Source organism: Setaria italica, chromosome VIII (assembly GCF_000263155.2).
Source record: "Setaria italica strain Yugu1 chromosome VIII, Setaria_italica_v2.0, whole genome shotgun sequence".
NCBI lineage: Eukaryota > Viridiplantae > Streptophyta > Magnoliopsida > Poales > Poaceae > Setaria > Setaria italica.
In genome coordinates, this window is record NC_028457.1 from 31,799,654 (window position 1) to 31,810,183 (window position 10,530).

A 10,530-nucleotide genomic window follows, 5' to 3' on the forward strand; every position below is an offset into this window, starting at 1 on the left:
TCGTCTTCCACTTGACAATGATTTGCTAAAAGAAACATATGGATACGAATACAAATTTTGTATGTTTTTTTTTAAATCTCAGCTAGCAAGTGCTACACATATCTATACAGTTCACTCATTTTGCGTGAACGCTTCGGGGATGGAGTCTCCTCAGGGACGGGGACTCGGCCTTTCGTCTCGTAGGTCTCACGGACCCAGGCCTGGAACGCGAAGAACTCGTCCTTGACGCCCGCCTGCGACGCCCTGAGCCTCTCCACGGCCGCCAACTCCCGCTCGATCTCCTCCGGCGACATCATCGTGAACTTCCTGGGGTCGTACGGAAGGGGGGGGGGGGGGGGGATTCAACCTCTTCTGCGACAGGATCCAGCAGAGGTAGTTCTCCGGCATGTCAACGTACTTGATCCCCGTTGCGGTGGCGGCGGCCTGTTCTTGCTCGACAACCTCCTCCAACTTCCTTTTGGAACCGACCATGACCTCCTGCGCCGCCGTCGCTGTTGAAACTTGAAACATCGTTGCTGGCCATCGATTGTATTCGTATCCTTGGTCTACAAGACCTCACGATTTTATAGATTAATCTAACCGGTCACTAACGCCAGATGTCAAGTTACAGATCACCAATGCCACCATCCAAGGATCAGCTACAAGGGATCAAAGCATGAGTCTGTCGTCCCCACTAGCTACAAGGGACCAAAGCATGAGTCTGTCGTCCCCACTAGCTACAAGGGACCAAAGCATCAGTCCACAGTTACCTTAGCTTCCACTTCCTAAAAAGAAAAACACGAATGCTTCGATCCGGCCACCTCCTAAGCACAAGGAAAAACACATGTCCTAAGAAGAAAAGTCTGCACCTCCGAAGTTGGCATATGAACGCACAGATGAGGAATGCGACCGGATATCTAAGGCTGAGGTTGCTGCTCACTTTGCGCGAAAGAAGAAGCCCGAGGAACCACCAATTGATGAAGTAACGAAGAAATACTTTAAATCCCTGGTGGTTAAAAAAGTGATGAAAGAACCCATCTCAGACTACGACCACTCAATCACAAAGTCATATGAGAAGGAAAAAAGATCACGGTCCACCATTCACCAACTTGGAGAACAATCTCAACAATCGATCGATCTGCTCAAGTGCTTTCAAAAGAAGATGAGATTCTAGCTGAATGGATTACTGAGACCAATCTCACAAAAGAGCAACTCCTAGGGGCGGATGATATCCAAACTCACCCAGGTGCTAGTAAATGGGAGTTTAAGTTGGGGGAACCACTTGTGCGGCCACAATTGGTGGCTCACCTGCCAACAAAAATGTATACATTTCATAAATGGTACATGGAGGAAGCTGCAGATGGACGGATCATGTTCACAGCTCGAGTTCAAGATCGTGATTACTTTCGAGGGTCAGATGACATATGGATTGAGTTTGAAAATCCTCATTAATTGTACCATCAAGACGCCCTTGACAAGTCCCTCATTAGTGCATGGATTCTGTAAGTATTTGCTCTTATTTCTACATTCTAACTCCTACATTAATTGTGCGTCGTCTCATCCCCTCTTTTATTTTGTATCATGCAGAATGGAGATTCAATATTGCCGGAGAAAACATATCTATCATGTTGACTTCATGGATCCGCATGTTATAAATGAGGAATGCTTACTGAAATGGCCAAATAGGACCATGAAGACTAGCAGCATCACATGGAATTCATACTTTTTGCCGTACAACTTTAAGTGAGTCGTTCGTCCCTTTTTTTCATCTGTTCAAGTTAATAATAAGTATATCTAACATTGTTTGTGTATATGTATATGAACAACTTCCACTGGATATTGCTTTCCATCGAGATTGATCGAAGCCATGTCACGGTGCTGGACCCGAAGAAGAAACCAAAAGCAGAGTATCAAAGCCTTATAGACGCGCTTAACAGGGTAAGGGCTCGCTTCATAAAAAACACCCAGAACAGTTCAAGGAAGAACTTCATATTAGGGATAACTTTCCGGTATGAATTTAATTTGGACATCTACGACTGCTTGAATATTTCATAACTCATTTTTCCGAATTTAGTGTTTGAGACAGGAGGATGGAAATAACTTAAATTATGTGGATACTATTGTTGTGAGTTCATCCACGGCTTTGTATGTCCCAAACAAATAACTGACCGTGAAAGAGCCAAGTATGTAACAATTCAATATTTTTCACTCTGCACATATATTGGTTTAAAATGATGATGTCAATTTGCACGAGATAGATTTCTGAAATGAGAGAAGATCTCATCGCCCCAGAACGACTCAGGGCAATTCAAGAACAACTATGTGGATTCGTTTTAGAGGAGGTTGTAAATCCAAAGGGTGAATTTTATTACGATGGAACAAGCATGGGTCAACTTCATCCGATAGGGACTCGGATGATGACACGTAGTGCATATTCGGAATACTTGTAATATTTGAAGTGTATATAAATTGTATAAATATAATATATGTAATCTTTACTATATGCTAGATCAATATATATTAGCGTAATATTACTACTATATGCAAACGGATCCATACAATAATACGAATACTAAATAACCCACAAATTAAAATGAAAGGAAAATAAAAAATAACAATTTAGTACCGGTTACCAACCGGTACTAAACTACCATCCGCAACAGCGTGACATGGCTCGTAGTTTAGTACCGGTTGGTACTACCGACCGGTACTAAATGGCTCGTTTAGTACCGAGCATTTTGGCCGGTGCTAAATGGTGTGGCATTTAGTACCGAACAAGTGGTACCAATTAGACGCCCGTTACTAAAGGGAAATTACCAACCGGTCACTAGTGCTACTGTTAGTTCCTAGCAAGGCTTCCGGCCTGGCCCAAGCCCAAAACCAGGGGACGTCACGAACAAGGGTTGTCCTGGAGTTGAATCATCATCATCATCCATGTGCTCTCGTCCAACAAGAATGCAGGATTTTTTATTTTTATAATTTTTATTTTAGTATTTTGGAAAAATATATGTCCAAATAAAAAAATTTCAAATCAATATGCATACCGCCGTTTGAAATGCCTATAAAAGGCCGATTCAACCAGCGGAATTTCCCTTCTCTTGATAGTATTTCAAAAAATCATAACTAATTTATATAAATTTGGATGGAGATAAACTTTATATAAAAATTGTAGTTCTCAATGAGATCTACAAATTTGTAGTTAAAACTGTTCTCAATGAGATCTACAAACATTGTGTCGACTATTTGAGCACCAAGATGATTCCAAATGAAAAAAGTTTGAACTGTAGATTTCGTGAAGATATACAATTTCTGTGGAAAGTTTATCTCCATTTGAGTTTATATGAATTAGTTATGATTTTTTGAAAATGTGCTGTCCAGAGGGGGGAAATTCCACCGGATTTTAGATCTGAACATTATATCGATCATTTGGGTACCAAGATGATTCCAAATGAAAAATGTTTGAACTACAGAGTTGTAGATCGCGTCGAGATCTATAATTTTTATATAAAGTTTATCTGCATCCGAGTTCATATGAATTAGTTATGATTTTACGATAATGTGCTGTCCAAAGATGGGAAATATCGCCGGTTGAGTAACGTTACTATAGTGCACCTTTCGCAGGTTAAACTAGCTATAGCCGTTTCAAACGGTGATATGTGTATAGATTTACAATTTTTTATTTGAATATATATTTTTGCAAAATGCTAAAATAAGAAATATAAAAATAAAAAAAACAAGAATGCGCTGCAGAATGGGCCAAGCTTGTTCGCTGGGCCGTGGCCCATGGTGATGTCTAAACATCAATAAATAAATAAACTACAATATTTAAAAATAATTTACATGAATAAATATATCAGTTTTGTATTAAATCAATATATACTTTTATTTTGCGAATCAAATCAAATCAATATATACCTCAACATTTATGTGGGAGGGTACAAAGATTCGAGTACTAGTGAATAACCTAAACCTGAATGTATCTCATATTTATTTGATAAATGATAATGGTTCAAGATAGGAAACCATACAATAAGGGTATCCCAATATTAATTTAGGAGATACTTCAAGATACTTTCTTTGTTTCCACCGTTAGATTTTGCAGGATGGACGGCTCTATTTTCTCCAACTATTCTAAAATTTCTCAATATAATAAATTAGTACACAGCCTAAAATGCATCCTGCCTCTATATAACCAATGAGTAAACAAAGCAATAAGCATACTGGAATAGAACAGGACAACCACAGGCATACCAACATTGTTCTTCTCCACATGGCGACCGTCAAGAGCAACACAACGAGGGCTATGTGTGCTGCTCTTTGCATTCTTGTGATGGTGCCTTCAGCCGTATTAGCTGAACTCGTGGTGGGTATGTATATCTAACAGCTTTTGCACTTACCATGGCCTCGTTACAGCCGTGCATGTTTTCTAAGTGAGATGTGGATCCCATGCACTTGCAGTTGATCGAGTTCATATTCCTATGGACCAATGCTCTTATCAGAAATGCATCACAGCATGTATACATAGGATCAGAAGGGCTTACATACTTGTAGAGGGATACTGCGAGACAACTAAGATGTGTTTCTGCAAATATTCTGAGGAACGACATCCTCCCACGTTGGAATAGTTGCTGCTGCAGAGGATGATATGATAATGGATTTAGTACTGATGCGGGCGTTGATGGAATGCAGCCGATACCAGAATGTTCTTGCATGATATGTGTTTGTATACCCAAATAAATATAATAAAATAAATGCGTCCCTGTTTTGCTCTTGTCCTCGCCTGTGTTTATTTCGCTGCCAAACTCCATGCCAATAATAAATGGCGTATCCATGATTTTCACTACCGAACATTGGTTCTAGCCCTTAGTACTGGTAGGTTTTTGATCCAGTACTTATATGAGCATTAATACCGAGTCTAACGGCTAGTTTCCTAGAAGCCCCTTATGACCCTCTATAGTACCGGTTAGGAGCTCCAAACCGGTACTAACTTCCCTCCTATAAATTGGACATCTTCTTCCTCCTGCCCGAGCCATTTCCTCCAGCTCAGACTTCATCCATTCATGGCGAAATAGAGGAGGTCCTACAAGATTTTTGATCATTTCGTGAGGATTTCACTCATTCAAGTGTTCTAAAGGTTAGAAAATTTATCCTCCTTGATACATGGTTAGTATACTAAGTTTTATGCTTTAGAGCTAGAGTAATTTGTGATTTTTAGAATAGGTACAATGGAGAAAATTTTCATTTATACGCATGTGTTATTTAGAGCTCATATTGATTTTTAGAATAAGCTACAATTTTTTTGATGCTATATTTCATATTAGTCAAAGAAATTGATACGAGGTTAGAGTAATAATTTCATAGTTTAGTCCTTTATAAATATGAGCTAAATAAATTACGGAGAAAAATATAATTTGTTCATATTTTAGTCATTTGCAAATATGAGCGAGATAAATTATGGTATAATGAAATAGAGGTACGTAATTAGTCATTTTTATAATAAGTTATAATGGAGAAATTTTTTATTTTTATGTTATGTTTGAGCCAGATAAATTATGGGGAAAAATATAATTTGTTCATAGTTTAGTCATTTGTAAATATAAGCTAAATAAATTGTGGTACATAGAGATGGCTACTGCTGCTGGAGGTAGTGGTGATGGTGGGGGCGATCGTCGTTCCTCTCGCGGCAAGGGAAAACCATAGTTGGCCCTCATGATAAGCCGAAGAAAATGAGCACGTGGGAGAGAGCAATGCTTCGTTATTTGCAAAGATGTTATAAAGATGCTGTTGCGGCGGGTCAGGAATCTCCTTTTGGTGGTCATTATGCTCCACCACTAGTCCCGGGTGTTTCAGGTTCACTTAGTACTACCATTGCAGGAGGCATAAATAAACCACAGGATGAGGCTGGAATAGCGAAACCTTCATCTTTGCCGCCTAAGGATGCTTAAAGTTCTCCTAGATTGTACTCAATGGATGGTTTTTCGTAGTGTATCATGTTTTTTGTCTGAAATTTAAATTTGTGTATTTTTATCTAAGCTTTCAGCAACATTTGAGTTTAATGGTATTTGTATCATGTTTGTTATGTTTCATGTATAATTCTATGAATGATCAGAATACCTTTGGTTTGGTAACACTTTGTAGATGGATCGATAATGGATACACAACGCAGACAAACGCTCCATGGAGTATATTAATGGCTTGCGTGGTTTTCTCGATCTGGCAAAATCCAACAAGCCGTCATCTAGTTTCATTTGTACCGGTTGTTTATACCAACCGGTACTAGATTGGCCTCGGCCACGCGTGGCTTGGCAGCCAATCTAATACTGGTTAGTATAAACAACTGGTACCAAAAGGGAACCTTTAGTACCGAAATAGCAATACCTGTTGCACAACCGCTACTAAAAGAGGATTAGGATCCGGTACTAAAAACACTTTCCCCACTAGTATTTTGTACACGGCCTATCCTGGCTTAGCCTTGCATGGCGTGACGGTGTGTTGAGAAGCCATTGCTAATTACTTCATATGAACGGGAATTAGCTGTTGGCTCCCACTCATTTTATTCACACAAGAAGCACTTATCTTTGTGATACCAATAAATAAAATTATAAATAAATAAACATATCCAAAACATAAGTATACCAATAAATAAAATTATAAATAAATAAACATATCAATAAATAGATAATATCAATCAATAAATAAATAAGCTAAAGTATATCAAAATAATTAACATCATTGAATGAATCAATATTTTAAAACAATTTACATTAGTAAATATATCAATTGCAAACTAAATAAAAATATTATATTTATAGTATGGCTTGGAGATGTACTGGAGGTGTATCTCATATTTATTTGATAATGGTGCAAGATCTCATATTTACATTAATTTAGGAGGGTACATAGATTCATGTAATAAATAAGTATGATACATCTCATATTTATATTTGATAATGGTGCAAGATATCAAAACATACTACAGATATTCATTAATTTGGCAGGATATATACAGATATATTCTTGTAATAAATAAGTACACGGCGTAAGATGCTTCCCTGCCTCTATATAACCAAGAGCCAAGAAATCAACAAGCATACTGGAACATAACAGGACAGCGCTATATATAGGCATACCATCATCGTTCTTCTCAAGATGGCTGTCATCAAGAGCAACGTGAGGAGAGCTGTGTGCGCTGCCGCTCTCTGCAATCTTGTGATGGCGTCTTCGTCCCAGCCAGAACTCGTTGTGTGTATGTTTCTAATCAAACTGCTTTAATTTGTATTTACCATGTTTTTCATATATTGTGTTCGGGCAATGGCTTAGTACTAAGTGTGATGTTGATCGCATGCACGTGCAGTTGATAAAATATGTGTCAAATTGGACCCGTGCGCTAAGAGGAACTGTGACATAAAATGTGTAGAGGTGGGCAGAGAGCAAAAGCACCCTTACCCTGCACTGGCGGCATGCGACAAAACTGATGAGTGTTGCTGCAGATTTTATCATGAACAACATCCACCGCCGCCTCCCCCTGTTGGAAACTTGGAATAGTTGCTGCTGGTGCAGAGGATGATAACGGGTTCCTTGGTTGAGTAATATTGAAATGGACGCCGATGGCTAGATTCATTTCATGAATGCAGTAAATGTTAGAATTCTCTGCCATCATGTAATGCATCCATGATGTGTTCCTAGCTATCAAATTAAATCTAATAAAATAATGCGTCCCTGGCATTATATCCTGGTTAAGAATATTCAAGTTACGTAGCCCTCCTTATAGACGGACCAACAACCAATCTCTTCTGTTCCGTGCATGCCTCAAGGTCCATCCTTCCTGCGCCACCACACCCATCCATCCGCCGTGACCGACCTAGGCCGCCGGTCGTCCATGCCGAACAAAGACAAAACAACATGTGCTTCTCATGGAGACTGAACGAAACCGTCTCCAAACCACTGTGTCTTCATGTGCACTGCCGGGCCTCACTCTTCTCCGAAACTCTGTGCTGACTCCGACGGAAGAATTGCGGCGAACATCCTTGACATTATATGGCCAAGCTCGCACCGCTGTCTCTCCCCTGCCTGGATTGTGATTTCCCCCTCATGAATCGCTCGTTCTTTATTATCGGCTTCCGTGATGAGTCCAGCTCGGCCGCGAACTCTGACTGAGCATGCATGCATGTTCCCTCGACGACCCCCTCGCGACTGCCCGCTAGTACAAGGTGTTGTTTCCTCATGATCATGCATCGTCCTTTAATTTGGATAATTTTGATTGACGATGATAGCATATAATCCCTTTTTGGGAGTAGAGGAAGGGATATGACTTAGCAAGCCATCGCCAAGCATATGCCTCCAACAAATGCAAGCACCAATCCCAGCTCCAATCGTTCCCTTTTCCAGACCCAAATCGTTCCCATTTCTTCTCCTCCCTTTCAGTGGCCCCTCCCTCACGACAAGCGCGCGCTGGTATTAAGGGCATGCTTGGATCACTTCCAACGGAGGCCCCGCCAATTATTTGGCCGTTGACTGAAAAGGCGCGGCCGTTTGGATTGAAGCCGGAGATTGGCGTGCCCTGAAGCCGGCACCCGCGTGTAGTTTATTTTCCGCGCCTGCACGGGGTGAAATGACGGGCGGTGGAATTGGTCGCCAAAGAATTGGCGAGCCGCAGTTTGGCAGAGATTGGCAGGGCGTGCGTAGGCAAAAAGCAAACGGCCCCTAAATCGAGAGCCCCTGATCTGGAAAGAGAACGAGGTAAAGGAGGGGACGAAGGTAGCTAGAAAAGGAAAAAAAGAAATCCGAAAGACTTCGAATGGAAGTCATCACGACGACGTAGGCTGCTTCGGGAAAAAAAAAATCCATCAGAACCATCTACAGACGCGCCGAACTAAGGCACGACCTGAGAGCAAGGGCGCCAAGCAACCTCAGACGAACGCGCTCGCGTGCAAGGAAAAAAAGAGCCCGCACGCGGACGATGGAGCACGACGCGTCACAAAAAGACCACGAAAGCTCCATCCATCCAAGATATTTTTGGTGCGTTTCGTAACCTGGGCTGCCTCAGCCGGGCTCGTGAGCCAGGCTCCAGCTAGACAGGTCAGGTCTATGAGGTGCAGAAATGTTGATTAGCAAATCTGTATCTATAGTGATGGCTAGACTGCGATGGTATTTGTTAGGATGGACAACAAAAGTAAGTTTACCTTGCATTTAGAACGTGGTAGCGTTACCAACCAGCACACCATCTTCTTCCTTGCTGCCTCAGCAATCTATCCAACTTCAAGAGCTGCATCTTCCTCCTCGCTGGCCCCCACACGGCACGCCTCTGCACCCTCCGCGGCCGTGCGCTGCCTCCCCCTGCCTCTCTGCAGCCACGCATCACCGCTCCTCGTGGCCGCGCACCTCTCAGCCGCTGCTGATGTTGCTGAGCTCACCAAGACACCCTCGCTCGCCACCACTTCTGCTCCCCGCGGCTGCTTCGCGTCGCCGCCATTGGGGCCCGCCTGCTTTGAAGCCTCCCGCCATAACTACTTCGTGCCACCACGGCCGCGATGCCCACCTGCGCGCAACTGCCGCAGCTTCGCTCTGCCGTGGCGCCACAGCCCCCGCGTTGTTCTGTTGTAGCCTGTGCTGGCCTCCAGCGCCCTCCTCCTTGCCTCAATTTCAACATCCGTAAGCTCAATTGGAAGGTGGTGAACATGATTTGGTAGCCAACGTGCTCAATTTGTGTGACGACATGTTCGATTTAACATGTGAGATTTCAATTCGGGGGAGGACAAGCACGATTTGATGGCTACCAATTTCAATTATGTGAGGGGGATGTCAATTTCAGTGATTGCGGCATCAATTGGAGAAGCGATGGAGAAGCACATAGAACATCCATGGCTGGCATGAGCGGAGTCGTGACTGAGTTATCCACCAGAGAGAAAAAGATGAGACCAGGCTTGGGGAGGAGCGGCAACGGGGGAATGATTTCAGGTGAGACCTCAACATCCTCGCCGTCGGGGCCCTCACTGTTGAGGTCCATCACGCGTAGGTGCGGGAAGTGGCGGCGCTGACCCACCATCGACAGAGTTGGTGTTAGCCATGTGTGAGGAAAAGAAGACCGACCTCTCAGTGCCGTAGCGGGAACACGGGCCTCAGGGCCTCCACGGTACTCGCGCGCCACCGCGGCACCTCCATCATGGCTGTCGCGTGCCACCAGGGCACCTCCGTCGTGGCTGCCACACGCCAGCGGGTTATTGATAGGAAGAAAGAGAAGGCGGAAGGCGCGTTTGTGGTGGTGCGTTGTTGACAGCTGTTAGCACGTTAATTTGTGAACCGCAAGCGTATGGATCAGTTGTAGCTCTTCCCTCATAGTATTCCCCCAAGGTTTATCAATCCGTGGAACTTATAGCACAAGATCTATTTCAACTAGCATTGTTAGTATTAACTTGGCGTTTATGAAAGATTCAAATCCAATATACTAAGCATGTATAGACAGATAATAGATAGAGCAAAGATAATCAATCTAGAGCAACCTAGATTATGCATATGTTGTAATTCTAAGCATGGATAGCAAAACAACACAAA